The sequence below is a fragment of the Hyperolius riggenbachi genome, chromosome 3 (assembly GCF_040937935.1).
Source record: "Hyperolius riggenbachi isolate aHypRig1 chromosome 3, aHypRig1.pri, whole genome shotgun sequence".
NCBI classification, from domain to species: Eukaryota; Metazoa; Chordata; class Amphibia; order Anura; family Hyperoliidae; genus Hyperolius; species Hyperolius riggenbachi.
In genome coordinates, this window is record NC_090648.1 from 314,330,008 (window position 1) to 314,349,495 (window position 19,488).

Consider the following 19,488-nt stretch of genomic DNA (forward strand, 5'->3'; position numbering starts at 1 on the left):
GTATAAATGTTCTGTGTCTTGACTTGAAATGTAGTATGGTGGGTGTTACTAATTATTCTTCTGTTTCGCAGCCACAGCCCCTGTGTTGTGGGGATAAAGCTCTGAAGCCGGGACTTCCGGTTCCGGCGCCCGGATGGTGACAGGCTGAAAGAGGAGCTCCGCATACCGATCCCCCTCCGCTAGGCTGAACGGCAGAAAAAAGCACCCCCTGCACAGCCACGACATAGAGGGAGGACACCGGAGCGCTCAGGCACGGAATCCGCCGCTTATGGATCGCTACTTGCTGCGATCCGTCCCACGCAAAGGAAAGGCCGACACGGAGCACACCAAGATGGCCGCCGCTGCCTCCCCACAGCACATGGAGCAGTCTCAGCCCCTACAAGGAGAGGACATTTCTCAGCGGGCGGCAGACTGGGGGTCGGAAGATGAACTCTCCACACAGCAGTCAGGTGAGGGGGATAAACTGGCCATAGACTATAAACTTTTGGCAACGGAGGTGGCCAGACAGTTAGCCCCAGAGCTGCAGGCCACGCTGCAGGCTACTCTAGATAAGTCCATCCAGGCCATTAATAGTAATCTCCAAGCACATGCCCAGAGGCTGACGCATGCTGAATTTAGGATTCAATCTTTAGAAGATGAAGCAGCTAAAGGAAGCACAGATCATAAGAAATTGCTTGAGGAGAACAAAGCTATTAAAGACAAGTTACAGGACCTGGAAAACAGGTCACGGAGAAATAATATCAGAGTGGTGGGGGTCCCGGAAAATATAGCAGCTCCTGCTCTCCGAGAGTTGTGCATGACAACAATCCCCAAAATGCTGGGGTTCAAAAGGCCCATGAAAGTAGAACGAGCCCATAGGGTCGGGCCGCCCCGCTCTGACCAGGATACAAAGCCCCCCAGACTGGTACTCGCTCGCTATCTAGACTTTGCTGAAAAAGCAGACCTGTTAAGAGCCTACAGGGACCTGGGACACCCGCTGGACTATCAAGGCCGAAAAGTATTCTTGTTTAATGATTACTCTGTGGAGGTGTCCAAAAAACGTCAGCTATTCAAGTCTGCATGTGAAATGTGTATAGGCATGAAGTGGAAATTCGCATTGCAATACCCAGCAACGATGAGGATCACAGACGACAAAGACAAGGATCATATATTTACATCTGCTACTGAGGCTTTATCCTTTTTACGCTCAGTGTCTGAAAATGCCACAAATGATTGACTCTCTGTACATCAACCTTCAAGCTTGAGGGTTTGTCAGCAGGGGGTGCTGTTGTATAGCTAGAGAAAGGTTTGAGCCAAAATGACATAGCATGTGTTATTTTCTATTAATGATCACATTCTGGTATACTTTGGTACTAAAGTTTGAGTTAATGCTCTAGAAAAATATCATAAAAGAAGCCTGAGAGTAGTGAGAGGGGGACCGGTTTTGGAGATGGAGGAAGGTCATCCGGGAAAAAAGTGAAGTCACATTATGTGGGGTTATATGTGTTGGATAATAATTTTTGTTTGGTTTTCAGGTTGGGGAATCTACAAGGGGGGGAAAGGGAAGGGATGGGTCCTGGTTAAGCCACTCCAGATCAGACGGGTTAAATTGTCAGTGGACGCTTGGTGGTCACTAGATCTAACATTTTCGTGGAAATGGCATTACGAATAACAACATGGAATGTTAAGGGACTTCGGTCCCCGGGTAAGCGATCAATTATCTTAAGACATCTAAAGAAGGTAAAGACCGATATTGCATTACTACAGGAATGCCATCTAACAAGAGACCAATTTAATTATATGCGTAAATCTTGGGTGGGACAAGTATATGGTTCGCCAGCTCAGGGGAAAAAGGCGGGGGTACTTATATTAATACATAAACAAGTACAGGGTCAGGTAATCGAGGAACAATGCGACAAAGAAGGGAGGTGGGTAAGGATTAAGCTTCGTTTAGCGGGTGAGGAGGTGTCGATCATGAATGTATACGGGCCTAACGCTGAGGATAAGTCCTTTTTTGCAGATCTTTTGACCAATACCCTTTCCGCCGACACGGGCAAATTTATTCAAGGGGGAGACTTTAATGCTATGGCAAACTTGGGGGAAGATAGATCCAAAAGAAGAGCAGCCAGCTCTCAAACTGCAGCTAAATCTGTCCTATTCCAGGATTATATCCAAACGGCAAGTCTATGTGACGGCTGGAGGTCATTACACCCAGATGGTGAGGAGTTTACTTTTTATTCACCCCCTCATGACATATGGTCAAGGCTAGATTACTTTTTATTATCCCAAAGGGCCATGTCCCAGGTTCTAACCATTGATATCTTAGACTTAGTAATCTCCGATCATGCTCCAGTACAAATGACCTTCTCCACTACGGTACCTAAGGGGACGGACATACTGTGGCGGTTCCCATCCTACTTGTATGAGGATGAGGGATTTGCACACCTGCTCCAGCAATGGTGGTGGGAGTACAAGGAAGATAATCGGGCACATATAAAAGACATCTTTTTATTTTGGGAGGCAGCTAAACCCACTTTAAGGGGGAGAATTATAAGTTATGTAGCAGCCAAGCGTAAAGCAACACATAACCAGTACATGAAATCAATAGAATCGCTACGGGCGGCCCATAAGAATTTCCTTGATAACCCCTCACCTGAGGCAAGAATAGAATGGCAAAAAGTTAAAAGAGACACGGAAATAAATTTAAAGACACGGGATATGTACCTAAAATCCTATAAAGATCTATACTTCTACAAATTCGGTAATAAAATAGGCACATTACTTTCTCGCATGTCAAAACCCCCTTTTAACACCACAGTAATCACTTCTCTCCAATCACCTCTAGGTCAGGTAGAACACAACCCTAAAAACATCAACACCATATTCCAAGAGTTCTATAAAAAATTATATGCTGATACTATCACTACTGGGACTAGAGACACAGTGCAGAGTTGGCTGGACAGAGTGTCTCTTCCTTCTCTTTCAGAGGAAGATCTATTGGAACTAAACTCCCCTATAATCGAAAATGAAGTCCAGAACACGATCAGGAATCTTGCTAATGGTAAGGCGCCGGGCCCAGACGGATTATCTTCGGAATTTTTCAAACTAATACGTCAGGACCTGGTGCCATATCTGACGACTCTTTTTAACACAATTCTGAGGGAGGGTAGGTACCCCACATCGGCAAACATGGCTTATATCAAATTACTTCCCAAAGCTGGCAAGGATCCCCTACTACCAGGATCATATCGGCCGATATCTCTAATTAACCAAGATATAAAAATACTATCAAAAATAATGGCGGATCGTTTGGCTAATCTTCTTCCCAAGCTTGTCAGCCCACACCAAGTGGGATTTGTCAGAAACAGATCAGCAGTAGCCAATGTTAGGAAACTACTCCTGGTCCAGGATTATGCTAAAGCCTATCCCGAAACATGCAAAAATTATGCCATTTTAATGATTGATGCGGAAAAGGCCTTCGATAATGTATCCTGGGAGTGGCTTGAGGGCGTGCTGGATAAAATGAAAATCACTGGCTCGTTACGAAATTTAATAAAAGCTATGCATATAAATCCCAGTGCCCGTATTTACACCCCAGGTTTTTTGTCTGACCCTTTTACGCTTGAGAAGGGCACGAGACAGGGGTGCCCCTTGTCACCTCTGCTCTTTAATCTAGCCTTGGAGCCTATGACCCGATTTCTTGAGGCGAATATTGCGGGAATCACTATCGGGGGACATAAAGTGTCGCAAGCCATGTTTGCCGATGATATTCTGTTATTCCTACAGGATCCGATGATACAACTAGAACAGGTACTGGGGAAAATTGAGGAAATAGGTAAATTAAGTGGCTTCAAAGTTAATGTATCCAAATGCGAACTAATGTACTTATCCAAATTAGCCCCGAAAATAAATATGACACACCTCCCAGTTAAGATCTGCTCGCAGGTAACTTATTTAGGAATCAAATTCCCTAGAGACCCATCTCTTATGTACTCAAAAAATTATTACCCCCTGATACTGGATATTAAGCGCCAACTAGCTAATTGGGAAAACCTGCCCATTAATCTGATGGGACGGGCTTCATTAATCAAATCGGTGTCTTTTGGCAGATTACTCTACCCTCTACAGACAATACCATTGCTGATGAGGCATTCAGATGTCAAAGATTTATATAGTGCATTCATACGCTTTCTGTGGAAAAAGGGGAAGGCAAGAATAGCTCTCTCCAAGCTACAGCTCCCTAAAATTTGGGGAGGCCTAGCTATACCCGATATACGAAGATATAATATAGCTTGCCTAACCCGCCATGTAAGGGATTGGATTAATAACTCGAGTATTTATTCAAATTATGATCTAGAGTCCGCATACGCCGAACCATGGTCCCTCTCTGGTTTGCTACACACATCATATAAGCATTTACCACCAAAATTTAGAAGTAGCAAAATTTTGAATGATACTATAGTGACTTGGAGAGAGCTGTGCAAAACATTTAACATGCCTTACCTGGTTTCTAAATATATGCCCCTACGCGGCTTGCCGGAGTTTCCGGCGAGCCTTGCCCATGGAGGTTTCTATGAATGGCAGGACAAAGGAATTCACCGGTTGGGGCAATTACTAGATTTGAATGCAGGCAAATTACTATCCTTTATGGGTATCAGGTCAAATTACGACATTCCGCGCCATCATTTCCTATACTATGGCCAATTGAGATCATTTCTAGAAAGCAAGGGGAACCAATTTAAAAAAATAACCACATTGAATAAACTGGATGAATTCCTAGCCCCGCATATTCCTAAAATATCACTGTCTATGATTCAGACGGACCTCCAGCAGTTAACGGTTGCCAAAAAAGCAGCAAATAATCTCGCCGGCTGGTCTAAACATATATCAAGCAATGACCTTCCACAAAAAATCCTTGAGGGATATGGGGTAATCCATAAACTGATAGTGGGGGAAAACTAGCGAGAGTCCCATTTAAAATTTATTCATAAGGCAAAGTATGCCTTCAATATTAAATATAAGAATCCACCAGCGTACTACACACCTAAATGCCCTAAGTGTAACCAAGCGGACGCAGATTTATATCATTGTGTGTGGAGTTGTCCAATTGTGGTAGATTTTTGGAAAAAAATAATGCAATATACCAAACAAATGTGTAAAATCCAACTGGAACTGAGCCCTCTGCTAATGCTGTTCAACTTTGAAGAATCACATACAGAGTCAGGAGACAATCCACAAGCTAATACTAAAGGCTTGAGTAAACTAGCTCATCTGATCCTAATCACAGCCAGAAAGGTGATTTTCAATAAATGGATCTATGCAAGTCCTCCCACAATTTGGGATGTTAAAGAGGAACTCATGCACCTCCATCAGCTGGATAAAATGGACACACTAAACCACAAAGACAAGAAAACAAAGACATTCTTTAAAAAGTGGAAACTCTTTATTGAAAGGATTTACACACAACAGGAAATAAAAGACTTGATGGAACACTTCAAGTACACAAAATGGTATCTGACGGAACATTTGCTGGGCGCGCTCGGAAAATTAGACATTTCTTAGGGTCTCTTAGAAGTATATGATCTGGAGTGACAGGGAAGGGCGGAGGGAGGGGGGAGGGAGAAATGGGGGGGAGGGGGGAGGGGAGAAAGGACGATCCAGTTAAACATTCTCTTAAGACATTATAGGGGGAGTTTCTTATTGGACTCTTTATGCTTAAATAATTTGGTTTGTAAAGTTACTTCCTGTGTGTTAAATCTGTTAAGCTAAATACCTCATGGAGGAAATGAAACTTTGCTAATGTAACTTGTGAAAAGTCAAATAAAATGTTGTTTCAAAAAAAAAAAAAGCTCTGAAGCCAAGGGGGAGACTGTTGTCGTTCCATATTAGTGGCACACATTCTCGGCATGTGGGCACAAACAACACTCTTTAAAGGGGAGGGCCATGATGCTGCTTTTTATTTGATTCTTTAGGTCCAGGCCAAGGAGAGGTTTTTTTACATACCTCCACCGATCTGCTTTGGGTTCTGAACTCCTGCCGTGCATAAGCCGGCCATGCGAAAGAGGGAGAAAGCTGTTATGAATCACTTATTAAGTTTGTATTGAGCTAATTTGGCCACAGTCTTCACATATGCTTACATTTATGTGCATAATTAGACATTCGTTAACACAACATTTTCTGTGTTCCTTTTTATTAGTGGTTGATGAAAAGGAAGCCAGAAAAATCCTGAAATATTAGCTTAATTACTTTAGGCCATATATTATTTTTAGATCCATGACATTGCTATTTTATTTTATTATTTCAACTTTTACTTCACAGCTTTTCCCTTTCTTGCCACAGGCTAATTTGCATGACCACAAAATATAACCTCTCCATAACCTTTAAAGTGAAACTTCAGAAATTGTAAAAACTTTTTTTAGTTTAGAGCCGAGACTCCTCTGAGGATAATATTGCTTTCTGTGCCCCTTAGGGCCTGTTTCCACTACATGCGGATTCTGGATTCAGAAATACTGACTCCAATGAATGCCTATGGGCCTGTTTCCACTAAACGCTATTTTTCTGATACAGATTTCCCATAGGCATTCATTGACGTCAGTTTTCTGCATCCAAAATCCTTGTGTAGTGGAAATAGGGCCTTAGGCCCTTTCACACGAGCAGTTGATAGGCAGTGAAAAGCCTGTCGAACTCTCACAACTGCTTGCTGCTGCCTGGTAACTGCTCACTGCTGCCTGGCAACTGCTTGCTGAGCACACAGTTCAACTGCCTGTGTGAAATGGCCCTAATAAGGATATTTGTTCTTCTAATTAATATATTAGCTGTGGGTAATAACACTGAGAAGTTGAAGCACCTCTTCTTCCCTTCAGTGATGTGGCATACATCATGCCTCAGTGAGTGATCAAAGTAACAAGCTAACAAAGGCTAGGTTCACAGTGAGAGCCACGTTGCGTTCCCTGTGACAGCGGGACTGAAACTCAATGGAATGGGAATGCGGAGCTGCACGTTTTCCATGCACTGAGTCACATACAGTGAATGAAAAGAATGCTTCACTGTACTGATAACGTGGCCACTGAATGCAGTGCGTTGGGATACCACAATGCATTAGACCACACTGCAATGCCACATTCTACATTACAATGTGGCTGTTACAACATTCTTAACCTAGCCTAAAGATAAGGGCTGTTTATTTTCCCAGTCGCATGCAAATCCCAAAATGCAAGACATCAGCAGAATAATAAGACCAATGAAAATCACAGAAACCCTTTTATAGTAGTACAATGCGATTGCAGTGCGTCCTGCTTGCTGCATTTTTTTTTACATTTTCCTCTTGTGTTCGCAGTAACCAGTGAAAATTACACTGAAATCACATCAAAATCGCTTTGTAAAATCACAACAAAATTACATTAAAATCGCAATTGCATTTTGTGATTTGTAGTGGAAAACACCCTTTTCCATCGACTACATTTCCAAGCCCATTTTCGGATCACCGGGATTAACCAATCACAAGGGCACCACAACATCATGGTAATTATTGTACCTTTTTTTCACAGGCATGCTTAGATTTTTTAAGGATCGCAAAAGCGCCGCATGCTGCATTTTCTGTGTGACTGGCCCATATAGGTTTATCAATAGCTGCCACAAATCGCTGGAAAAATGTCCTTGTATTAAATGTTGAAGATTTGCCATCAGCAACGCACCTCGTCTGTGATACTAATTGCGATTTTCAGTGGAAAAGGGCCCTTAGGGTTGGCTTGCTGTGACAAATGTATCCCTGTGGTCACTGAAATGCTTGTGATTGCATTTTGCAATCCGAGTGTGAACCAGGCCTTAGGCAGGTCAAACAGCGTAGCTGTTATTTCTATTCAAAAATGATGAAAGCCCTGGTAAAGTCCCCAACTTGAACACTCCCAGCAACGGGAGCTTGATGGAGGAGGTGCGTGGCCTGGAACAGTGTATGGGTAGTGGCCCGAGGCCCAGCTCATTGGAATATGAATTGTAAACTGCTGCAGAAAATGAGTCACAGTCGTGCATAAACTAATTTCGCAAAAAAATGTTTGCTTTTGGCAATTTAAAAAAAAAATGAATACCCATTTACAGGTTTATAATACAGTGTAAACATAGAGAACATCAATATAGAAAAAAAATTCACAAGACTTCTAAGAATGTCCAGATAACGTGCACTTAAAATCAGATATTAAGCTTATGACCTAGTGAAAAAGACATAAGAATAAGATCTAAATGGGAAAACAAGAACAGCTGCAAATTACCACTGTTGTGATTGCAGCGATTTTCTGCATCACATCAGCTGGTTCAGCTCTTGCAGAGAAACCACACTCTCATTGGTTTCTGTATTACGAGACAACCTAACTTCATAGAATGTCACCTCTCAGTTCTAGGAGAATATACTGTAGCTATTTAAAGAGCTTCCCTTTTTCAGGCACGAAATATTAGTAAGTGTACCGATAGATGTATAAAAATGTTATTTCTGCTTGGGAATCTCTTTTTTGTCCCTAACTTCATGTAACTAGTTACCGGACTGTACAGATAATACAAAGAATCTACCTTATTTTCAAGAATATTTTCCCAGAAGTTAATATTGTATGCTCATCATTGCACTTGCTAGTACCACGTCTTTACTATGAAAATATTAAGGAAAAGCATACAAAATGCATGCATCATTCTACACATTTCTCTCTAAATCGCTGTGCATTTGTCATGCATTTGCGGTTCAAAGCAAAGACTATACCAGCCATATGCACTGTAAGTGTGCAGCATATTAGCAAAATAAAAATGCACTGATGTTAATGAGGTGAATGGGTTCAGAGCAACATGCAGTTGCAGACCCAGAAATAACTGACTGAGGAAAACGGGCATGATTCCACAGGGTGGGAACAAGCCCATAGAAGTGTATGGAGCCATACATGTAAAAAAAGCACTTGGAAATTTGTACGCACAAAATTTAGTGTTGTGCTGTGGATGTAGTAGAATATTGGTAATGCTACTGATACTCTACTATCATCTATCGTAACCTAACTCTCACATCCCCTATGTACCTCTAACAATAGCCTTCCCTTTCAATGTCTAACATGAACCCTCGGCCCCTCCCCACTTGAAAAAACTAGTTGGATCCTCCGCTAAAACCCGCTAAGAATAATCTAGTGGTTTTTGGACTAGGAGTCAAGGGTATAGCAATAGCCATAGCAGCCATAGCATGGGGCCCTGGAGCATAGGGGGCCCAGGTGGTACTTAATGTATTCACCATTAACTTTCTTGTCTTTCTCCACCCTCTGGCTTTGTCTCAGTGTCCATGAACTATGTGCAGTGTGGACTGCATGAGAATGTAAATTGCCCAATTAACTCATATCCATAGGGTAGGGGCAGGTGGCATTGCTTAACCACCCTGGCGTTCTATTAAATGCGCCAGGGTGGCTGCTGCGCTGTATTTTTTGAATTTTTTAAAAAAAATGCCCCCTCCCTGCGGTGTCCCTCCCACCCATCCGATCGCCACTGGCACGTATGCCCATAAGGAAATCCCGTTCTGAACGGGATTTCCTTTAGGGCTTACCCCGTCGCCATGGCGACATACGGAATCGACATCATCGACATTGTGACGTCACAGGGAGTCCCGATCCACCCCTCAGCGCTGCCTGGCACTGATTGGCCAGGCTGCACAGGGGTCTCGGTGGGGGGGAGCCTGTAATGCGATGGGTAGCGGCGCATTGGCGGCGAGCGGCAGCGATCATCACCAACACGCAGCTAGCAAAGTGCTAGATGCGTGTTTTAAATAAAATTAAGAAAACCAGCCCAGCAGGGCCTGAGCGGTGCCTTCCGGTGGTTATGGACGAGCTCAGCTCGTCCATACAGCCAAGGAGGTTAACAGTGCCTACATCGGAGGGCCCCATGAACATTTTGCTATGGGGCCCAATGATCTCTAGCTATGCCACTGCTAGGAGTTGCAGGTAATACAATTAAGGTGCTACTCAGCTACCATGTTACTAGTTCTAATACTTAAAGTTAACCTATTGTGTATTAATGTACCTCAGAAATCACAGTAGGTACAAAAGAACCAGCTAATGGCATGTTCACACTGAACCTGTTGCGTTGAGCTTACTGAAAAGTAGGATTTCAAAGGTGATGAAAAATCGCATCACACATTGCTGGTGCGATGAGCTGCTGGTAATGCACAGCATGCTGTGTGTTATTTCAATAGAAATTGTTGCAACGCACCACAAATGCATTCATGCGCAATCTGATTATATTGTCCTTTTTGCCCTTTTGCCCTTTTTACACATAATGGACTTGATTGACTAAGCGGTGCTAACCTACTCAGCACGTCTAAAGTCTTTAGGCGTGCTAACCAGGGTGCTAAGAAGGTTAGCATCGATTTTCTCAATCAGATCACGCGCTAAGTACCTATGTCCCATAGGCTTTAGTGGGAACTTCGCGCGGAGCGCCCTGCGCTCTGTGCAGTGCGCGCACAAAACTTTGCGCGCCGTACTTTGCGCACAATCACTACTTCTCACATTGCAACTGAGTTTAGACGTGCTAAGGGCCAGTGCTAAAGTTAGCACCGTTTTGTAAATCGAGCCCAATGTGTTTTAATGCGTTGCCACGCGTTACGTTTTAATGTGTTTTTTTCCTCCTTAGCAGTACATTGTGAAAAAGATTCAGTTTTTCAGTGTATAGTGTGAAAGAGGCCAAAGGGAAACATGGACACCAGACTGCGTATCAGTTGTCCTTTCAGTTACAACTGAGAGCAACTGATATAGTGTAAAGGACCTAAGGGTCCTTTTACACTTAATCAGTTGCTATCAGTTATAACTGAAAGGAAACTGATTCTTAAAGTAATGCCCATGTTTTCCTGTGGGCTGTGGCTCAGTTCCCACTATACGTATAAATGTTTTAATAGAAAGCTTTTTCACAATGCACTGCTATGGAGAAACAAAAATGCATACCAACGCATACCAGCACATTACGTGTAAAAGAATCCTTAGAGGTCATTTCAGTTATAACTATGAGCAACTGATTAATGTGGACCCAAATTAAAAATACAAGATTTCAGAAATAAAATCTATTTTCTAAATTATAATAATAAATAGCAGCCTTTTTTCAGCTGCATGATGACAAATATAAAATATTTTACATTTAGTGGAGGAAGCCCTCCCTTCCTTTCAAATTGCCGTGATTTTTCCGGCAAACTGGTGGAGTAGCAGGTGTCTGGCAAAGGAGGAATTGCTAATGGCTGCCACCAGTATAACCCTAGCTATGAAAAGAGAAGGGTGAAAAGAATACACTGAAATGATCATAGGTTTGAAGGAGTGTTTATTTATCTTTGTATGTGTCAGAGTGGTGCAACTAAATATTTGTAATTAAAAAAATGTTTGGTTTGGGTCCGCTTTAAGTAACCAGTTGCTCTCAGTTACTGAAATGACAACTGATTTTTAAAGTAATGCCCTTGTTTTCATATGGCTTAGTTCTCATTATACGTGTTTTAACTGAAAGCTTTTTCAAAATGCACTGCGATGGAGAAAAAAAAAATGCAACGCATACCAGCACATTAAAGCGGATCCGAGAAGAAAAACGAACTATAACAAGTAACTTGTCTTCTATATATATTATCTAAAGTTTTGATAGTTTACACAGCATAAATAGCCGCAAACAGCTTCAACATTTTATGATTATTTATTCCTGTGATACAATGAGGGCAGCACGTATGTTCTGTTTGTCATTGTCACAGGCTGAGGGCTGGAGATGCTATCAGCTTGCCTGTGTGTAAATTCAGTCCCCTTTCCTCCTCCCTCCTCCCCTCTGCCTCTGAAATCTCTGGCTAGTAACCTCCTCCTCCTCCGCCTGCCCAGACTGAGCTCCCATAAGCCCTTGCTACAGTGCCAATGCACTGTGAAAAGCTGTGGGCGTGGCTTGTTTAGTTTATAGGGAATTAGAGTATTAAAACGAAACAAAAAAAGTATTTGACTTGAGGAATGCCCTATAAACTATATGAAAGGAACACAATTATGCAATGAGTAAAAGTTTATCTCGGATCCACTTTAAGTGTAAAAGTCTAAGGCCTCTTTTACACTATACACTGAAAAACTGATGCGTTTTAACTATCCATAGCAGTGCATTGTGAAAAAGCTTTCAGCTTTCATGCTGCTGCCTGCCCACAGTAGTACTAAGGTATGACATAGCTGGGTAGGCAAAGGCATAATTTCATGGTGCACAGTAATTTCCCCGCCCCTGTACGTAACTTTTATTATCTGCTTTCATTTAAAGGCTAATATCTGGTCAGTAAGGTGTGAAAAGGCATAATTATGGTGGTGTCTGCACTCTTACACTACGAAGTACAAACAGTAAAAACAAATATGGCAGATTTATACAGATTAGATTTTGTTTTAGGAAAAATTGGTAGAAAGGATGGTTATACTACACAGAATTCAGAATTAGGACTCCTGAACTTATTGTTACGCCTGACAAAGCTTCCATTTAGAAACTCCAAAATATACTGCAAACTTCATAAAGGGACATGTTGCTTTTATTTCTAGGGCATGGAAGATCATCTGCCTGGTGGCGTGTACCATGTATTTTTCTGGGTTCTGCATGCACAAGATAGATAGAATAGATGATTCTGTTCTCACATAGTAGTACTGCAGTCAGTGACAATTGTTTAACTAAGTAACCATGGATATTGCAACTATAGGGCTATGGCCAACTAGAATGCTTTTAGCCTCGTTTCGGAATTGCCGGTGATTCCAAAATGCTACCTTCCAAACTACTACACTAATGAATGATAATAGCCAAATAGCCAATGCAGTTTGTTGGATTTGCAATTGCCCTCCATGCAGCATTTCCAGAACGATTTAATAGGGGAAAGCAGGGCCCGAAATCACTTTCCTCTAAATGCTCCAGAAATCACTCCACTTTTAAAGGCCCACTTTTTAAGTCGGCTGAGGCTGCCAGGTGGGTAAACTTGGCTGAGTGATGGCTGATTCCTTTGTGCATGCAGCTCCTCTGCCCACCAGGTGATGTCAGGCACGCTACGCTCCGTCAGCCCTCCGGCTCCCACGTAGCAACAAGACGCGTCGCCAGCTATACAGCTGAATTGGCATCTGTACAGTTCTTTCCCAGTGATGTTGCCCAAGGGGATCGGGTCCTGATCCCCGACGGGCAACATCACACAGGTGTGTACGCAGTGTGTACGCACCTTTAGTTGCAAACTCGCTCTCAGCATTTTGAGAGTGATTTGCAGATGCAAGTGGAATTTACATACAGGAATTTCTCTGGCAACTTGTGGGCAACTGTGATTCAGAAGTATAAAATCTCAACACAACTGTAGTGTAAAAATTAGAGGTAGCAATTACCTTGATGGTAGGAGGAACTAGGGCAGCTAGGGTAGGTGAAACAAATACCTTACCCATGTAGTCTGGCATTAAGCTGACCTAACATGGTTAAAGCATTAACCCACCTTGTGAGTTGGAGAGGAAACAAGGGCCAGCTCAGTGGGCCCACACTCCAGTAAATTTCAGTCCATCAAACGAAGTTGCGATCACAATCCTGCCCTCCCAACAGGAGCCTAGGATTTCCCTAAAAAAAAGCAGGAAATAGTGCAATACTGCCTTTTAAAAACACCACGTGCTTCACTCCAACAGTTTGTGCAAGTAGAAGCCTTCACCCAGGACCATAGGAAAGTAAGGGGGATCTTTATGCCCCCTATGTGAGTCTCACTCACCAGATTGTTTCTTGAGTGTTATGCATACAAGCCCTCCTTCCTGGGCAACAACAGCAGCCGTAACCACCTTCAAACACAAAGCGGAACTCGCATAGTGTAAAAAAACTTTAAGATTTATTGCTAAAATCCTTAAAAGATCTGCGTACCAGATTGATGATCATACAAGCGTTTTCTATGTGTGCCAGCACCGCCGCGGTCGGATCTCCGCTGCACGCCACAGTCCCCGCTCTGATCAATTCCCCCTTCCGTCCTGCGTGACTCCTAGCTCCGCCCTACGCGTTTCATCATTCGACTCATCAGGTGCCCCTGATGAGTCGAATGACGAAACGCGTAGGGCGGAGCTAGGAGTCACGCAGGACGGAAGGGGGAATTGATCAGAGCGGGGACTGTGGCGTGCAGCGGAGATCCGACCGCGGCGGTGCTGGCACACATAGAAAACGCTTGTATGATCATCAATCTGGTACGCAGATCTTTTAAGGATTTTAGCAATAAATCTTAAAGTTTTTTTACACTATGCGAGTTCCGCTTTGTGTTTGAAGGTGGTTACGGCTGCTGTTGTTGCCCAGGAAGGAGGGCTTGTATGCATAACACTCAAGAAACAATCTGGTGAGTGAGACTCACATAGGGGGCATAAAGATCCCCCTTACTTTCCTATGGTCCTGGGTGAAGGCTTCTACTTGCACAAACTGTTGGAGTGAAGCATGTGGTGTTTTTAAAAGGCAGTATTGCACTATTTCCTGCTTTTTTTTAGGGAAATCCTAGGCTCCTGTTGGGAGGGCAGGATTGTGATCGCAACTTCGTTTGATGGACTGAAATTTACTGGAGAGTGTGTGTACTCTGTTGAAGTCTGCGGATCCTCAATACAAAATTGGTGACACTGGTGCTAATTCTTATATTGTTTATATTGCTGTGGAGCGCTGTCCTTTTCTCCTCTGCTGGGAGTGACTCAGTGGGCCCACAACTATGAAATGCCATGCAAAATTCTCAATGGCAGTTCACTTAAATTTTACATATATGCTTATTATTCATAGAGGTGATCAGTGAGAGGATGATAATTCTGGCTGGTACAGAAATATTCAGGGCTCAGCCACACTATAAGCGTTTTTTTGTGATTGATTAACACGTTCTGAGCGCTTTTTAAAAATTGCTCCCATTCACTTTTATTAAAATTTGCTGAAAAAATCGTGTAAAAGTCGCAGCGATTGCAAGCGTGGAAAATCTCGCCGATTTTCACAGTGATTTTAATGAAAGTAAATGGGAGCGATTTTTAAAAAGCTAATCAATCTCAAGCACTCAGTAAAGCACTTATAGTGTGGCTGAGCCTACAAATTATAAGCAGCTTGGAATTATGCCAATCAAAGGCATGACTTGATGTTTCTAATTTGCCCAATTCTAAAGCTACATACATATTGTATGGCATTTGCATGCAAGTTGGAATTATTAATATCTTATTGGCCTTCGCAAATGATCATTTTGCCTGTATTTTTTGTGATAATTATTGCACGTGTCACTGAAAACTGCACAAAAGTCAGGTTTCTCTCTCTCTCTCTAAAAAAAAAGGAGGGGGGGTTTCTTCCTTCCTTGGTTGAAGCACTCACTGTTTTGTGTCTCCCACTGGCAGTACACTTCTGCTTCTCTGTGATCTTAATTTATCTTCAGTGGAGTTTTGAATACAACTCCACCGAGTTTCATTTCTCCCTCGAGTTTCCAGCCTCACATTCTCCAGGACAATTACATTTAAAGGGACACTTAAGTCAGGAATAAAAAAAATCAGTTTTACTTGCCTGGTTCTTCTACCAGCCCCCTGCAGCTGTCCTGCGCCCTCGCAGTCACTCACGCAGCCTCCGGTCCCCTGCTGCCAGCTAGTTTTGTTTTCACTGACAGGCCCAGACTGGGAGTCAGAGGGCTTTCTGCGCCTGCGCAGGCCTGGCCACGCATATCCTTCTTCATGTTCCCATCCTCCATAACGTCCTGTTCAAGAGCAGGACACTATTGCGGATGGGATGCAAAGAAAAATACGCATGGCCAGGCCTGTTGGTCCTGTCAGCGAAAATGAAACTAGCTGGCGGTGGGGGACCGGAGACTCCGTGAGTGACTGCGAGGGCACGGGATGGCTGGAGGGGGCTGGTAGAAGCCCCAGGAAAGTAAAACAGATTTTTTAGTCCTGGCTTAGTGTCCCTTTAAAAGGGACTCCGAGCAGTGCAGAAACTATGGAAAGATGCATACCATTTTAAAGCTCTCTTTCTCCTCTTTCCAATGATCTATAAACCGCCACCCTACGCCTTTTAGTTTTCGCTATTTCCGCGATTGAAATTGCTGCGGCCGCGATTTCAATCGCGAAAATAGAGAAAACTAAAAGGCGTAGGGCGACGATTTAGGTGTCGCCAGAAAGAGGAGAAAGAGAGCTTTAAAATGATATCCATCTTTCCATAGTTACATTGTAATACACAGGGCGACTTTTTCCTAAAGTCAGCAGCTTCATTCTGCTGAATGGAGCTGCTGACACTGGGGAAAGTGTCGTCCTGTGTAATACAAGTAACTATGGAAAGATGGATATAATTTTAAAGCTCTCTTTCTCCTCTTTCTGGCGACACCTAAATCGTCGCCCTACGCCTTTTAGTTTTCTCTATTTTCCGCGGCTGCGGCAATTTCAATCGCGAAAATGCGAAAACTAAAAGGCGTAGGGCAGCGGTTTATAGATCATTGGAAAGAGGAGAAAGAGAGCTTTAAAATGATATGCAACTTTCCATAGTTTCTGCACTGCTCGGAGTCCCTTTAAGAGAACCAAATTTAAAACAAATTCAGACACTTATTTTCACTGTTTATGGTAAATTAAAGGTTGAATTACAGTTCAGTACATGAAGGAGTCAAGCAACTTCTGGTCTGGTTGAACATTCAGCTGTTGTGAGAAAGGCTTTGTTTCAGATTGTAGCAGATCAAATGGCAAATGGCTAGATAGCACCCACAAGTATCTAAACAGATCACATTAAATTTATATTAAAAAATGGCCAAATTTAGCACCCGGGGTAGTCTCCCTATGGCTGTATTCACATTGTGCATGTTACGTAATGTGCATATTATAAAGTGTGTCGTATGTATTGCAGTGCACCGTGTGCACCTTAAAATGCATGCATTATTCCAAAGCCTGGCTAGCATCCATGTAATTTTCACATATTAGCCCATGTTATCCAGAAATACACTGCATGCAGCAAGTTGCAATGCAAGGATGTGAACATGCCCATACAATTGTATGGGCAGTGAGTTCATAATTAGCCAATGTAATACACACCCTTAATAGAACCTAGACAGCAATTAACCACCTGAGCGGTCTGGACGAGCTCAGCTCGTCCAACACCACCGGAGGCTGCCGCTCAGGCCCTGCTGGGCCGATTTTAATGAAATAAAAAGCAGCACACGCAGCCGGCACTTTGCCAGCCGCGTGTGCTACCTGATCGCCGCCGCAGCGCGGCGATCCGCCGCGTGCAGCGGCGAAAGAGGGTCCCCCCAGCCGCCCGAGCCCAGTGTAGCCGGGACAAACAGTTCCGGCCAGCGCTAAGGGCTGGATCGGAGGCGGCTGACGTCAGGACGTCGGCCGACGTCCATGACGTCACTCCGCTCGTCGCCATGGCGACGAGGTAAGCGAAACACGGAAGGCCGCTCATTGCGGCCTTCCGTGTTACTTCTGGCCACCGGAGGCGATCAGAAGAACGCATCCGGAGCGCCATCTAGTGGGCTTTCATGCAGCCAACTTTCAGTTGGCTGCATGGAATAGTTTTTTTTTTATTTAAAAAAAACCCTCCCGCAGCCGCCCTGGCGATCTTATCAGAACGCCAGGGTGGTTAAAATCTGACAGAGGTTCTATTCCTTGCCCACTCTGTGCAAAACAAAAGTAATTGTTTAGGCTGCATTTCTGCTTTATTTATTTCTAGGCTTTATGCAAAGTTGCTGAAACAAAACCACCATTTTTGTGCATTTTTATATTAGAAAAGGCAGCTCCCATCTCTTGTGAAGGAACCTTGCATGCATTGCACCTGGGATAGTACCATCTGAACATCCCCTATCCCTTCCCTGAACGGTAAAACATGCACCACCATGGTCATCATTGAAGTCAATGGCCCACTCGGTAATCAGAAATATTTTGTACACATTCACAATACCATTGCGGGCTCTTCAATACAAAAAATTGTGAACAAACATGGAAAACTGTGTACAGAAAAACTTGATCGCAAGCATGAATTTTATTCAATTGGTTCTGTATGTATTTAGGGCTGTGTCATGCTCTATATCAACGAGCATAAGGTACAAATGTATAACTGACATAGATCCGTGCGCAAATGAAGCTAATATTTATTATATTCATGGTTGCAGAAGACCAGAAACCCTGAGATCGCAAGGAAAATGCTAGAACAAGTGTGTTCTCTGCCTAAATCTGGGCCAAGTTGGAAGGACCATGTATGGTTACTTGTTAGACAAGTGTGTATTACAATTGGTGTATTACAATTTCAAATAGCTGAATTTAGTTTATGGGCTATAAGTTTCTCTGAGATACTGAACATTTTTTAATGCAGTTATTAGTTATGCAGTTTTTGCTATCCAACAGTCCAAAATAAAAGGAACAAGAGGTATATGGGACTAAATGCATAACAATAATAACAATGTAATGTTATAGTGCTAACATTTTCTGCAAAATTTTGCAGAGTAAGAATGGAATTTGCCACAGCATGAAGTCAGCTGTCCAACTGGGATGACGGTTTTAGCAGTGACAGTGTTTGCAAACCTGCGTTCCTCTCCTTACTCGCTGGACCACAAATGCCTGTTTCCAGCTAACATCAGAGATCATGCTGGGCATTATGGAATCGAAGTTTGCCACTGGTGAATCTGTAGCACGGTGAAATCCATCCCTATTGCACAGTCCATAGTCATATGACTAGCTGCCCATCAGAGGAGCTACCAATCAAATATCTACTAGACCTTAGCGCTGCAAGGAGCTGGTGCTGGCAATTTAGTCACCATGCTTGCTATCCATCAAAAACAAATCAAAATTGATTTAAATAGACAAAGCTATAGCAAACCTGAAATATAATAATGCAATAAAACAAAAAGGAGGAGCACTCCAGGTGCGTTAACCTTTATTATAAAAAGAGCCACATATAATTTGCACTTACCTCGGGGTCGGACAAAATAAAGTCTAGTCTATGCAAAATGGCACTTGCAGAACTATTAAGCGCAACGAGGTGACATAAGATCTGCTGTATTCCGTTGGCAGCGGCAACTTATTAGGATGCACATTAATATAACGATCAACTTGCTTACATGTATAAAACCATAATACACACATAAAAACCTTAAAAAGTTCTCAAAAAGGTATAAAACATATAAAAACCAATACAAGGACAGTTAAAATTAGTGATTAAAGAGTTTAAAACTATTATAAGGACAGTTAAAATAAATGTCAAAAGTTAAAGGATTTGACAGCTCCCACCTAACATCGTCAGAGGGAATTGCTTGAAATATGGTTAAACACACTGTCTTGCGCTATATGGCTGTAGGGACTGTTTTTACTGGGAAAAGCGCTTGGTGCAACCAATGGAAGGTAGTTTGGCGGTTGGCTCCTCTCTGTGGTGAAATGTATATAAACAAGGGTCTATATGCGGCTACCGGGCTGCGTGATCATAACTCCCCTATTATTTCTACATTGAACCAACCAGTGTATATGGGAGGGCGAGGGTGGGGGGTTTGGGTGCTACAGTTGTTGCCGCAATTATGCAACCTTATTGTCACATAAA